The sequence below is a fragment of the Lithobates pipiens genome, unplaced genomic scaffold (genome assembly GCF_037356315.1).
Source record: "Lithobates pipiens isolate NorthernLeopardFrog02 unplaced genomic scaffold, aLitPip1_a1.2 Scaffold_3, whole genome shotgun sequence".
NCBI lineage: Eukaryota > Metazoa > Chordata > Amphibia > Anura > Ranidae > Lithobates > Lithobates pipiens.
In genome coordinates, this window is record NW_027507790.1 from 41,692,733 (window position 1) to 41,707,572 (window position 14,840).

Sequence of the window (14,840 nt, forward strand, 5' to 3'; positions counted from 1 at the left end):
TTGAGGAGCTGATCAGACTTGTGAGGGCGAAACCAATGATTTATGACACCCGGCATCCTAAATATATGGACAACATTCTGAAAAAACGTGCTTGGCTGGAAATTGCCAGAAACATCTTGCCAGAGTGGAGCATGTGCTCATCCCAAGTTCAGGCTGACAAGTGTAAGTTTTATTTTTCCCTTTCACTACCTGTAGATGCTGTCCTGTTGTTTCTTTATGTTGTCCATTTTTATGAATTGTAATATTATTTTACTAGACAACAGCGTGCGTTCACCCACAAATCCATACCAGGCAACATGCTCTCAACATTAGGCACATAAAGGTGTCATCCAGTGACGGAGGAGTCCCTAAATTAATTAATAATCTTAGATTCACTTAGGTTTGCAAAATAATATACAACACAAATGTGAACAACATTATTTTTATTTAAAAAAATCACAATGACAAAAAAAAACATTTTTTACAGCACACTTTTCATTTTGTAAAGGCCCTGATAATATAATGCAAACAAATACACACTTTTTATGATTAAATAGAATTCATCTGCCAAGGCACCTCCTCAGCTGGTGACATAAAGAATTTTTAGAATTCACCACGAATATGTGTACCAGTAGTGGTGCCCCTAGTAACATTCCACTGTGCCACCTCCATGTTATGGCTCAGGGAATCCTCAAATAGATATCCATCTCATTCAAGCACATAGTTGTGCAGTGCACAGGCTGCTTTAACAGCACGGATAGCATGGTCAATACTGAGGTTTACTGAAGTATGCAAGAATCTCCACTTATTGCATAGTATACCAAATGCACATTCTACTACTCGTTGTGCCCTGTTGAGCCTATAATTGAACACTCTTTTTTCCGTTGTCATAGAGCAACTTGAAAAAGGCCTGAGCATGTGCTCTGAAAGTGCAAATGCTTCATCTCCTACAAATACATGTGGGAGGGAAGGCTCTGTTGTTCTGGGCAGGGGAGAATAATTGGGCAAGTCTAGTGTATTCTCACACAGCATGAGGCCAAATGAGGAATGTGAAAATACACTAGAATCCGAGCTGCTGCCATAAGAACCCACATCAATATAAATCAATTTATAATTGGCGTCTGCCACTGCCATTAATACCAACAAAAAAAAATTCTTATAATTAAAATATTGGCTCCTACTAGCTGGAGGCTTGAGGATGCGGATGTGCTTTCCATCTATGGCTCCCAAACAGTTGGGGAAGTTGCAACTCTCCCAGAATAGCTCCACTATCTTCAACCATTCGTGTTTTTTGGGCTTCTTCATAACCAAATTCTTCAGTTCTTCCCATATGACTAGGCAGGTTTCATTAACGATGCCACTAATAGTTGACTTCCTAACCTTAAATTCATAGTGCAAACTTCCAAAAGAATTTCCTGTTGCTAGGTACCTAAAAGCAAACATAAATAAAATTATACAGTTTTATGTTTTTCAGTGCACTACTTACAGACAAGGTGGTGTAGCATGCGTGATGCTTATCAAAAATATATACGTCACCTCAAAGAAGCAAGGAGTGGTTCAGGGGCAGTGCCAAGGGTATCTTATATGTTTGCCAGGGACTTAGATTTTCTACAACCCATTGTGGAGATGAGGGAGTAAGTTTTCATCTATATCATCTATGTATCTGCTAACCTCTTAACTTTGATTATGCCTAGTTAAGTTACACTCTTTATTTTTGAAAAACAGGACAGAAGCTAGGAACAAGATGTAATGGAGGACCAACCAGAGGCACAACCAGAGGCCCAAGCCCAGAATGATTTTCAAGAAGGCACAGAGGATTTATCACAAATCCAAAGCTCTTCAAATCTTTGGGAAACAAATTCAGATGAACAATCTGCGGTGGCAGAGGCTATCCCTGGGCCCTCCTCTGCTCCTGCAGACATTGTTCTGCCAGCCAAATTGCCACAGAGACGAGCACCTCAATCCCAACCTGACATAAGTGAGCGCACTACTTGAAATGCTGAAAACCATGTCTGAAAAGGTAGATACTTTTTTATGTCCAGATACTATACTGGCGCTCAGTTTTGTCCCTCTAATTAAAAAGGTACCACCAGAGCGCTACTTTGAAATGCGAAACACTATCGAACAAGTGCTACACTCCTTCTCACAGCTATGTGAGGAAGCTTCATTTAAAGTGCCATATGTGCCACCACCAAGACCTCTCGTTAACTACTCCAGATACGTCCACTACCCTGAACAACAACACCAACCTTACCCCTATAATCCCCCATCTTATCCTTCTAGTTTTGAAAAGGCAATCTCCAGATATGAAGTTCCACAGTAACATTCCCTAGCCCATCCCATCCCCAATTCCTTCAATTGCCCCCTCCCTCTGGTATGCAGGGCCGGATTTCCCACAAGGCCAATGAGGCCAGGTCTTAGGGGGGCAGTGGTGCAGGGGCGGCAACTTCTTGCCTTTCACAGAAGCCGCCCCCCCCGCATGCCACGAGCAACACATTTTATAGCAATCCCAGGCACACAACACAGAGCAGAGTGCACTGAGCCCACCCCTCCTCCTCCTATGTTTTCCTGTACACAGAGGAGGAGGCGGGGAGCAGCACACCGCTCTGCCACAACGCGGCTGATCTGAGGAAGGATTTTAGCCGCATAGACAGACTCACTCCCGACAGTCCTGCCAGTGTGCCCCCCACCAGCACCAACAACAGATCCCCCCTCCTCCTCTGAATGTCCTCTTTCCACTCAGCCTAAGTCCACTCTCCCGAGTCCCACCAGCAGCACGCTCCTGCAGCTGAATGTGCTCTCTCTCTTCTGCCAGGTCTGTGCCAATTTCTGTGGGACTTGCAGAGGAGGGAGGCATGGGGGAGAAGGATGGGGATGTTATGGGATGAGGGGAGGACACAAGAAGGATGGAGCTGGGATGGGATGAGGGGGGACAAGATGGATGGAGCTGAGATGGGATGAGGGGGGACAAGAAGGATGGAGCTGGAATGGGATGAGAGGGGGACAAGAAGGATGGAGCTGGGATGGGATGAGTAAGGGGGACAAAAAGGATGGAGCTGGGATGGGATCAAGGGAAGGATGGAGCCGGGATGGGATCGGGTGATGGATAGAGCCAAAATGAAATCTGGAGATGGTTCGAGCCGGGATGGGATCGGGATGTAAATGGATGTGGGATGGATTGAGCCGGGATGGGATCAGGGATGGATGGAGTTGGGATGGGATCGGGGATGAATGGAGCCAGGATTGGATCGGGGTGGCGGATGGAGTCGGGATGGGATTAAAGGAATATATGGAGCCTCCCCCTGCATTCTATAGATTACATACTCCTGTCCCCCTAGATTCTGTACATTACACACTCCTCCCCCCTGTATTTTGTACATTACACACTCCTGTACTATATATACACAATACTGTACATTATATACTTCTCACCAAAGTGTTCATTGTCTCAACAGTTGCTGGTTGCTATGCAGTCCCTGACTATTTTAATGAAGTTCTTCCTTAAGGTAGGCTTAGACAAAGCAATCAAAGCATATTTTTTAGGTACAAGGAAACCTGTGTTTTGTTTAACCACATCCATTGAGCCCCTCCCACTGCTAAGCACTTGGCCATGCCCACATTTTACCACGGCACACTGTACTCGCAGCAGATCTCTTCCCTCCTCCAGTGTCCCTCATTCTGAAGTTCAAATTTTGGGAGGTATGTCAGTAGGTAGGTCAGTCATGTATGTCAGTAGGTAGGTCAGTCATGTATGTCAGTAGGTAGGTCAGTCATGTATGTCAGTGGGTAGGTCAGTCATGTATGTCAGTAGGTAGGTCAGTCATGTATGTCAGTGGGTAGGTCAGTCATGTATGCCAGTAGGTAGGTCAGTCATGTATGTCAGTGGGTAGGCCAGTGTATGTGTCAGGGAGGTCAGTGGGGCGAGCACAGCAGGTGAAAATTGTAGGGAGTTTCTTACTGCTATAATCTTTAAAAGGCATTTTCTGCATTACAGAGTATTTTCTGTCTGTATTTATGTCTATTAAAGCCAGTTATTTTCAGTGTTCTCGTGTGTGGAGATATGTTTTTAATTGATATATTGTAGCAGTCATCGATAAAGGACGAGAATGGTGGTGTGTGTGTGTGTGTGTGTGGGGGGGGGGGGGGGGGCGGCATTGAAGGACCCAGCCTTGGACCGGCAAAGGGAGTAAATCCGGGCCTTGTGGTATGTTTGTGCCAAGTCAACATGGCGAGGCTAGGGCTGCTCCCAGCACTGCCAGTGACGACCCAGCTTCTGCCAGTCACTACTCCAATGAGGTCCCTTTCCAAAAAACATATCACAATCTATACCTATAAAGAGTTGGTGAAACTTAAGGTTCAGTAATTGGAAAGCAAGGGGGCTACAATTTTTGTCACAGTTATATAATGGGCAGGTCCTCAAATACTTTATGGAGATTCAGACGGAGTTCGGCATACCAAGCATTGATGTTTTTAAATACCTTCAACTGAGGCATGCAATACATATGCAATCCAGACTTACACCACTAAAGCCCCATACACACGGTCGGACTTGTACAAACTTTTCCGTGGACTTTTGTACAAAGTGTGTTGTCCACAAGTTTGTATTGCATACACACGGTCGGACTTTTTGACAACAAACACGAACGTGGTGACGTCACAACGTACTGACGCCGCTTCAAAAGAGGACGTTCAATGACTCCAGCGCCACCTTTGGTCAACTTCTGTATTGTAGTCTGATCGTTTGCAATGGTTCTGAGCATGCGTGTTTGTACCTTGTACAAAAGTCCGATGCTTTTGCGTACACACGGTAGGACTTTGCTCCATCGGACTTTTGTTGCCAGAAAGTTTGTCCGTTCGCAGAGCCAACAAAAGTCCGATGAAAACAGAAAAAGTTTGTCCGATGGAGCGTACACACAGTCGGATGTTGCTCCAAAACAGCTAATTTGCATGTTTGTTGTCAAAAAGTCCGACCGTGTGTACGGGCCTTTAGACTAACTGATCATGCCATTGTGCAATTAATCCTAATGGAAAGTGAGAGAAAAGGTATGATTTCTAGAGGATATGGTATCTTGCTTAATGCACTTCAGGATTCTGCCAAATTACCATGTAGGCGCAAATGGGAGGAGGATCTGGGGCCACTGGATGGTGAGACGTGGTCTCTTTGCCTCGCCTCTGCCCCTCTGGTCTCAGTGTCGGCCTCCCAGAAATTGTCACACCTGTACCTACTACATAGAGTCTATAGAACTCCAAACTTCATGGTTGGGGCCTCAGGGATACTCCCTTATGTCCCAAATGCATGAGGGACCATGGTGACCTCCTTCTGGAAATGCCCAAAACTCTTTCGGTATTGGTCTGGAATTCTCAAGGTCATTTCACAAGTATTCATGGTTTTTATTCCTAAAACTCCAGCTGTGTGCCTGTTGGGTGCTCTTGAGGAGGAGACACTGACCCCCGCTGCTCATACGGTGATAATTTGTCTACTGTATGTAGCGCATAAACTTATTGCAGAACTTTGGATTACTCCCAGAGTTCCTACAAGGGGGACAAGACTCCCGAAGTCGGAAGAAGAGGGCGGCGACGAAGAAGAAAGCCGGGCTCCTCCACTAGTAAAAGAGCTAGCAGAAGATAGCGGAGGAGTCTGGCGAGAAGACCCCCGAAGACGGAAGAAGACCCCCAGAGCTTTGCAATAAACTATTTTTAAACCTTGTGTGTTGTGTTTTTAAAAAAAAATTTCACAGGTGAATGGGTAGGGGTACATTGTACCCCATACTCATTAACATAGGGTGGGGGGCTGGGATCCGGGGGCCCCCTTATTAAAGGAGGCTCACGGATTCCGATAAGTCCCCTGCCCGCAGACCCCGACAACCAACGGCCAGGGTTGTCGGGAAGAGGCCCTTGTCCTCATCAACATGGGGACAAGGTGCTTTGGGGTGGGGGGCCGCGTAGCCCCCCTTCCCCAAAGCACCCCCCCATGTTGAGGGCACGCGGCCTGGTATGGCTCAGGAGGGGGGGCGCTCGCTCGTCCCCACCCCCTTTCCTGACCGGCCGGGTTGCGTGCTCGGATAAGGGTCTGATATGGACCTGGGGGGACCCCCACGCCGTTTTTTCAGCGTAGGGCTTTCCTTTAACTCCATACCAGGTGATGGGGCCAGCGACGCTTCATTCGCTGGTCCCGGCTAACTGGAGCGGCGCTCAAAATGAACGGACTTTTCTCCGCGTGGGAAAAGTCTGTTCATTTCAAAAGTACGGAGGACTAGCGCACACACGGCCGTATTGTCCGCCGGACTCGCAAAACTACTTTCTTAGTCCGCCGGACTTTTCCACCGGATTGTTTGATCATGTGTACGTGACATAAGTCTGTTTTGATAGTCAGGGTTGGCAGCCCATTTATGAACAGGAATTCACGTATTTTTATCAATCAATCTGTTCTTGCAACGGATCATATTGGCATCTAAGTTGTACAGGCCGGCATAGTAATCAAAGAACCTCAAAGCTATCTTGGAGGACTGAAACATCAGTTCCCCGGAGGGGGAGCTGAGTTTATGTATTTGCGTCTGGACCCGTTTCGCTCGTAAGGTTCTCACTAGCATACGGCCGCACTTGTTACAATGTTTATTGTACCTGTGGGACAGGTATCTCAGCTGTCATCTCTCCTGACATTCCAGCAAGTGCGTAAACAGCTCTCTAAGTTCAGTCAGTTCCAGTAGAGCCTTGGGGTCTTCCCCTGCTTTATGCTTGAGTTCTGCTTGCTGAAGTGCAGAGAGTACTCTATTGTAGTTTGCCTGCCACTCCCTTTTTAGTCTGGTGCCTTAGGCAGTGAGCTCCCCCCGTATCACCACTTTGTGGCATTCCAAAATCGTGCCATCACTAAGGCCCTCAGTGGTGTTTTCTCAGAAATAGTTTTTCAATGCTTCTTAAATCTTTGACTCTACTACAGGGTTGGCCAACAAATTTTCCTTGAGTCACCAAATCCAGGTTCTGTGGGTGCCTGAGGGCAGGATGAAGGTCACGGTGATCGGGGCATGGTCCAATATTTTTATATTTTCAATGGACGAACCCTGCAGGAGCTCTAAGGTGAGGCGAGCTATGTAAAGCAGGTCTATCCGAGTGTATACCTTATGCACTGTAGAGTAGTAGCTGTGGGGTGGAGAACTCTCCAGCTATCGATTAAGCCTGTAGTCTGGAGGGATTTTCGGGAGTGTTTAAGGAAAGCATGTGAATGTGTAGGTTGTCTGTGTGATGTATCTAGTGAAGGATAGGGGCTCACATTAAAGTCGCCTCCTAGGATCAGGGTGCCCTTCCGGAAATCCACCAGGTGCTCCAGGACCGCGTCAGTGAAGGTCAGTTGATTTGAATTAGGGGTGTAAATAGTGGAAAAGGTGCATTTTGTAACTGCAATGGTTTAGAAAAACATATCGTCCCTGAGGATCAATCAGATTACCTGTGGGCTGGAAAGGGCAGTTTTTGTGGACGGCTATTGCAGTCCCCCTGCATTTACTAACTGGAGAGGTACTGATGTACCACTGGTTGTATAGGTAGGTGGGCAGTTTAGGTACTGATTGGTGGGTGAAGTGCGTCTCATGTAGGAAGACAACCTGCGCTTTCAATTTCTTCAGTTCCCACCATAATTTGCTACATTTACAGGGGGAGCAGAGACCACAAATATTATACGAGATTACCTTGGCTTCAACCATGATGACGTGGTGTTGTTGGCTAGTATCGGTCCTGTTGGTGTGGTCCGGTGCGGGTTGGGGAGGTCTAAGCGAGTCCTGATAGAGAATGATGTGGAGAGAAGAGGAGTCAAGAAGAGAGGGAGAAGGTGGGAGAGGAGAGGAGGAGGGGAGAGAAAAAGACAGTGTTAATAACAACCAAACAATGGTTCGAATTTACTGCAGGCTGGGCCTGGAGAAATTAATTTACTTATTCATTTTACATATCACAATCCTAATATCTTATCATGACATGAAAGACATATTTTGGTAATAACATTTCTAATTGCCTTACTCTGTTCTATTTTTCTTAAACTGGCCTATACTCCTTATGCTAACATTCTATGTATTTTAAATAATACAGGACGCAATATCTCCTTTTAGTCATGATTTGAAACCTCGTTTTCACAAACAACGATAAGTTTCAAATCAACCCAGAAGCCTGAAGTGAACTGTGTCCATTCACTTCTCCTTTTTAAGATTTAGAGTCATGCATGCTGTACTGTAATTTTTGGCATCTTCCATTTCAGCATTTTTGTAGAATTTTTGCTGAATAACATAACCATTTTTCGGGTAATACATAGGAAGACCTGCTGAACAAGTCTTAATATTATATACAAATACTGTCTCAAAGCCTCTCTCAGCACTTGTTCTAAAAACACCATTTACAGGTTTTCTGGATACATTTGTACAAGCATAATTACAAAATTCAATTCTCTCTAGAAGAAGTTTTAGTGATAAATAAGGTGTCTGTAATATGATCTTACTAGATCTCACAATCTTTTGTTACTTTGACTGTAAATAAACACTTAACAATTGGTTAATATGTGTCTCAAAGGTCTTTTCCATATATTCCCATATTTCCATATTTGTCAAACCTCTGGAGAAAAAGCCTATTATTTTCTGATCACCATTTTTTAATTGAGACAAAGTTACTGAAATCAAATTCTCTGATACATCAGTATGCAATACAAGGGGAATTGATGAACCAACTTCAATTGCATTCAATGAAGGATCATTCTGCAGATCCCTTTTCAACATTTCAAAGTTACCTGTCTGGGTTTGACCCCATTGATCAAGCACAACATCTTTTTGTCTCAAAAAATCAAATAATGGTTTAGCTTTATCATCACATTTCTGTAAAAACTCTTTGCAACTATTTACTTTGCTGAAAAATAATATAATGCCTTGTAAGATGTTGGAATTGGAATAGCAGAAATGTTTCTAACTTTTTCCTGAGATAACTGTCTCCGTCCATGACTCATCTGCATATGAAGGATTGCTACCTGACTTTTCATTAACTGAATTGTTTCTGTTTTCAATTTCAGCCCTGCCGTTCGTAACAGAGTAAATAACGCAGACAAAAGAGTGACATGTTCCTCTATACTCTGTGCAGTCATCAAAAACTTGTACACATGCTGAAAAATACATTCTGGTCTAGAGAATTTTGATAATATTTTCTCTAAACACTTGTGCATTATACCATCACTAATGTGCAATCCTGAAATTATTCTAGTGAATGCTTAGGTTTCTTTATTAAAGCTGAAGGTAAGTTTGTATTGACAGCTTTTATTTAATGGTACTGAACAATGACTATTTGCGATTTCCAGTACAGAAAATACTTTGGCATCCAGGTGTGACATAAAATGTAAATCAGGAATAATAGGGTTGTTATTTGTAATTCATTTATTTAGTGATCTTAAATCAACTGATAAAGAATATGAATCATCAGCATTCTTGATAGGCCAAATACAATTATTTACCACTGATTGTGCTTTCTTTAATATTCCTTGTATTAAAAATGATTGTACAATGTCAGAAACTGGACCTATTGCTTGTATTGAATTTGGGGCTTAGGATCTTTTCCCTCAATGGCTATTTCAATATCTTTAAACAAACCTGACTCCAAAGACGTTTATACTTTTATGTGAATGAACCAATTGTTCCAATAGGAGATTGATTCTTGTATGTGGCCAATTATAATCTGAAGACATGTCAGCGACTGCTGTACAAATACTTCCAACATTACTGTAGATGGAAAGATCTATTAACATACATTTGGGCCTAGATGAATCTTTCCATATAGTAGAATTACTTAAATCAATAATCCAATTTAGTTTACTAATCACATCCATGCCTAGAATATTCTCTGCATTTTGACAACACCAGATATCTATCTTATTTTTCAAAAGTCCTGGAATTTCAAAAATCACATCATAAAATATATTTGCAACTGTATGTTCTTTTCCACTGAAACCAATTAAATTACATTTTGAAGAATTAATATTCACAAGTAATTTGTGTTTAGTTAAACTGAATTCTGCTCCTAAATCTTTTAACCATTTTGTTTTTCTACCATTTAATAGACTATGTAACCATGGCCTTCCACCTTCATCTATTAAAATTGGAGCAGAATAATTTGATGTTGGAGAAGTCAAAAGTTCTTTTATTCACGATTTTAGCAATGGAAATAATCCTTTTTTCTCTTTGACAGCATTGTTTGTCATATTGATTGAACTGTCATTAACAGTCAGTGTACTGATCTGTTTGACTTCTGAAGCATAAGGAAAATCAATCAACCTATTTTTTGGACAAGGATTAATAAACTGCTCAGAAATGTCCTCATTTTCTAATTCTAAATGTTTTCTTTGATAATCTAATTTATATTTTAAACATTCTTTCTGTACATGCTAACAATGTAAGCAAATAACATTTCCTGTCTGCTCTGAAACTTTGGTTCTGCCTGTGACTAATATCTCACCATATCTGGGTGTGGCCATACATGTGGTAACTCTCTGATTGCCAATTTGAACAGTTAGCCTATTAATCTTTTGTTTGTCTAAACTTTGTGTGCATTCTGCATCTTTATTCATTAATTTTGTTTTAACCACTTCAGCCCCGGAAGAATTTACCCCCTTCTTGACCAAAGAACTTTTAGCGATTTGGCACTGTGCCGCTTTAACTGACAATTGCGCGGTCGTACGACGTGGTTCCCAAACAAAATTGACGTCCTTTTTTTCCCACAAATAGAGCTTTCTTTTGGTGGTATTTGATCACCCCTGCAATTTTTATTTTAAAAGAGCGTAAATTTTGAAAAAATCGCATTATTGTTTACATTTTGCTATAATAAATATCTCACAAAAATATATAAAAAAAAATTTTTTCCACAGTTTAGGCTGATACATATTCTTCTACATACAAAATCACAATAAGAATTTATTGATTGGTTTGCGAAAAAGTTATAGCGTTTACAAAATAGGGGATAGTTTTATGGCATTTTTATTAATTTTATTATTATTTTTTTTAATAGTAATGGCGGTGATCAGCAATTTTTATTGTGACTGTGACATTATGGTGGACACATTGGACATTTTTGGGACCATTGTCATTTATACAGCAATCAGTGCTATACAAATGCACTGATTCCTGTGTAAATGACACTGGCAGTGAAGGGGTTAACCACTTAACCCAGTGTATGTGTTAAGTGTGCCCTGGGGCGTGGTTAGGTGTGACACATCACTGATCTCTGCTCCCGATCACAGAGAGCAGAGATCAGTGACACTGTCACTAGGCAGCAATCGAGTCTGTGGGACCCGCGACCTGACTCACGGAGCTTGCCGTGCGTTCGCCCGCTGGCCGCCTCTTAAAGTAGTTTGCCTCTTAGTTTGCCTGTACGAGCCCTTCTGCCGACATATATCGGCGTTAGGCGGTCTGCAAGCGGTTAAGCAAAACTTCATGGTCCTGGTCATCTATTTCTATAGACCGCATATCTGGTACAAAAGACAGTTTGGAGTCTGCACTATCATTCATCTCTAAACTCTTGCTTGACTGTGCTTTAGAATTTACACAAATCCTTTTTACATTATTCTGTAATTCAGACAACTGAATATCTTTCATTTGAATTGCACTTTTCAAATCATCTATTCGCTCAGTCAAAATCGGACAATTAGCACATACACTGTTATCCTGCTGAGTCTTTATTTTCCTTTTTGTACAAACAACATTCCTTTTAGGAACTCCTAATATCATTGTGTCAAAAACTTTAACTAACTTTATCACATTTCTAACCTGTTTGTTGAATCTCTTAAAAGTACATTTTGATTTTTGTATCTTAATATAAGCCTGTAAGCATTCATTGAACATGTAACACCATAATTCATCATCTTTAACAAATTTTTACAGATTTTTAAATTCTAATTTACTCTCACTGGATAATTCATTAATAAAATTCACTACTTACCAATTTAGGATGGACTTCCTTCATGTAATACACATAATTGAGAAACAGGGTTTTCTTGCACGTGCGCAAACGTCTCACCAATTCTCATAATTCTATGATTCCAGGTTCATTGGCTCATGCCAAAATTTAATTCGCCATTTTTATTTCTCCTGAAAGCTTGACTGCAATCAACGCTTATATTCTCTCTCAGCAAGCGGAAGGAGAAATAATTAAAAAATGTTCGATATTCGGACAAAACGAAACTGGCTGCAGCTCGCCACTGTTAGAAATCGTTACTTTCGGTATTATTATTGATGAGAAAAGTTCCAAGAAAGTCCATTCAGTTCTTGTGTAAAACCTCAAAAATTGATTTAATAATAAAATAGAAAAATATTACAAGAACAATATCAAAATGTAAAATGTAAAAATAACATCAATAATGTAGTTATATTCTTGAAATGAAGATTGTATATATAATCACATGTGTATCTTTGTATGTGTGTATTTATGTCAGCTTTCTTGAGTGTCTGAAGCAAATCTGCCCAATATGCTTCTGTTCCTAGCTTTTACTCCTAAAAGCTGACCCCCGCTTTATCTTTAAAAGGGCTGGTTTAAAGTTCTTCTGAGTCTTCTTGTCCTACAGGCTCTTCTAATGAGACATAGCTTCCCCTCTGGCTGTTGAAATACAAGACGAAACAGCTACGCTGACATACCATAGGAATCCCTGTAGATTAATATGAACCATATGTACAACATATACTTATACAATATAACTTTATCTATCATATATATCAAATAATGTTACATGAATCAGTATGTATATTATATTCAATGAAAGGCTCTTGTTCTTATTAATATCTTAATCGAGAGATGTTATCGTATAAAGAACATGTGTATATATATATATATATATATATACACCAAACTTTATGTATCTTCAAGAAAAGTGTAACCTTCCTTCTCCCATATGGGGGAAGGTGAGAGCTAATTAATACCATATGTTAAATCTCCAAAGAGAAGCACAGTTTATTATTAAAATGAATAATTTTGACATAAATATAAAAGTCCATATATTTCACTTTTCCATATCTAGAAGACAAATATATCCAAACTCAATCATTCTATAAAGACCAAATCCATTCATTTGTTAATAATTGTTAATTGATAAATATTAGATATTAGATAAAAGAAAACTAACAGCTCCCAATTCGGATTAGCAAATGCAGCAGGAAGGGCACTATGGGCTCAACGTGCCTGTCTTTGTCTTCTTGGTGGCTGTGGGTCATTAGTTGTGCTAGCCATCTCCCCAGCTTGAACTGCACTTATGGGACTCTCCACATCATCAAGTGTTACTGCAGTGCTGGATTTAAGACCAGGATGTACTAGGCTGCTGGTGCTTGCCAGTTCACCAGAAGGATGAGCGGCACTAGTACTGGCTTTCTGCTTCATACGAGAGACCTGCGGTTCTTGCACCTCAACAACAGCAGAACGGGGTCGGGAACGTGTGACCTTGGCAGGGACCACTACTCCGTTGTCTGTCTGGATGCCGCTTCTGTCTACAGGTTCATATTCTGAGCCTGAATCTGACAAGATGGGTGAGTTCCTCTTCACTCTTATCTGTCATGCAAACAAATGTGTAGGCCTCTTTCCTAGTGTACCTTCGATTGGACATTTTGGCCTCTAAATTTATTTGTACAACTAGTGAGACTCACAGGAAAAAAAGAGCACCTGACTGTCAGCGACAGCTTCAAATGCTACCAAAAAAACTGTTATGCCCTATACACCTGGTCGGACATTCCGACCACAAAATCCGTCGGATTTATTCCGACCACAAAATCCGTCTGATTTTTTCCGGCGGATTTTGGCTGAAACTTGTGTTGCATACACACGGTCGCACAAAGTTGTCGGAAAATCTGATTGTTCTGAACGAGATGACGTCAAATACCAGTAGCCAATAGCTTTCATCTCTTAGTTTATTCTGAGCATGCGTAGCACTTTGTCCGTCGGAATTGTCTACACACGATCGGAATTTATGCAATCGGATTTTGTTGTTGGAAAATTTTAGATCCTGCTCTCAAACAGTGTGCGTCAGAAAATCTGACGGAAAAAGTCAGATGGAGCCCACACATGGTTGGATTTTCCGACACCATGATCCGATCGCAAATTTTCCGTCAGAAAATCTGACCATGTGCATGGGGCATTAGCGTTCGCAGGGATCAGGCCTGACTCTGCAAATACTGCAGTTATATGTTTAGTGTTTTGTAAGTGACAGTGATTGATTGATATTGTACTTGGGTGGGCTGAGCGGGGTGGGCTAAACGCAGGCTCTAGCAGGTATCTGGGCTGATCCCACTTAACACTGAGTTTTTTGGGACCCCTAAATTATTGGGGACGCTAATATAGGTTTGATCAGATTAAAGATATCGATCCGTTCAGACACTATACTACTAAGGGAGGTGTACGGTACGTGAATGGGTGTTAGCACTACTGGCACTAATCTGACGGTGCCTGGGGCGATGCAGATCCTAACTGACACTAAAACCTAATGGTTTAACCCACTTATCAACCGCTGGGTGATCAGGGGGTTAAACCATTTATTAGGTAATGTACAGCAGGTGCCCTGATGCTATAAAAATTAACGAACTAACCAGTGTCACCCGTGACACTAATACGGTGATCACTGTTGACAGGGGGTGATCAAGGGGTTAAACCTTTAGTAGGGGGTTTGGGAGGGTCCATAGACATATCTGGGCCTACTACTAAGTACCTTAATGCTAATTAGTGTCACAAATGACACCAGTACAGTGTTTAAAGAAAAATATTAACACTGCAGTGGGTGACACAGTGACAGTGAGTGAAGGGGTTAATGGGGTGGTGATCGGGGGGTGAAATGTGTGCCTATGTGTACTGTGTCAATGTAGTGTTGGTGCAAC

At 41.8% G+C, this 14,840-nt stretch overlaps 1 long non-coding RNA gene across 1 annotated transcript; it reads right to left on the reverse strand.

Moving 5' to 3' along the window:
- Positions 1-472: 472 nt before the first annotated feature.
- Positions 473-12,551, reverse strand: LOC143939968 (uncharacterized). The gene is made up of 3 exons (XR_013263770.1): positions 11,929-12,551; positions 7,659-7,748; positions 473-1,408 (listed from the first exon to the last, which is right to left on the reverse strand). It is a non-coding gene; the product is annotated as an uncharacterized LOC143939968 (long non-coding RNA).
- Between the last annotated feature and the right edge of the window lie 2,289 nt (positions 12,552-14,840).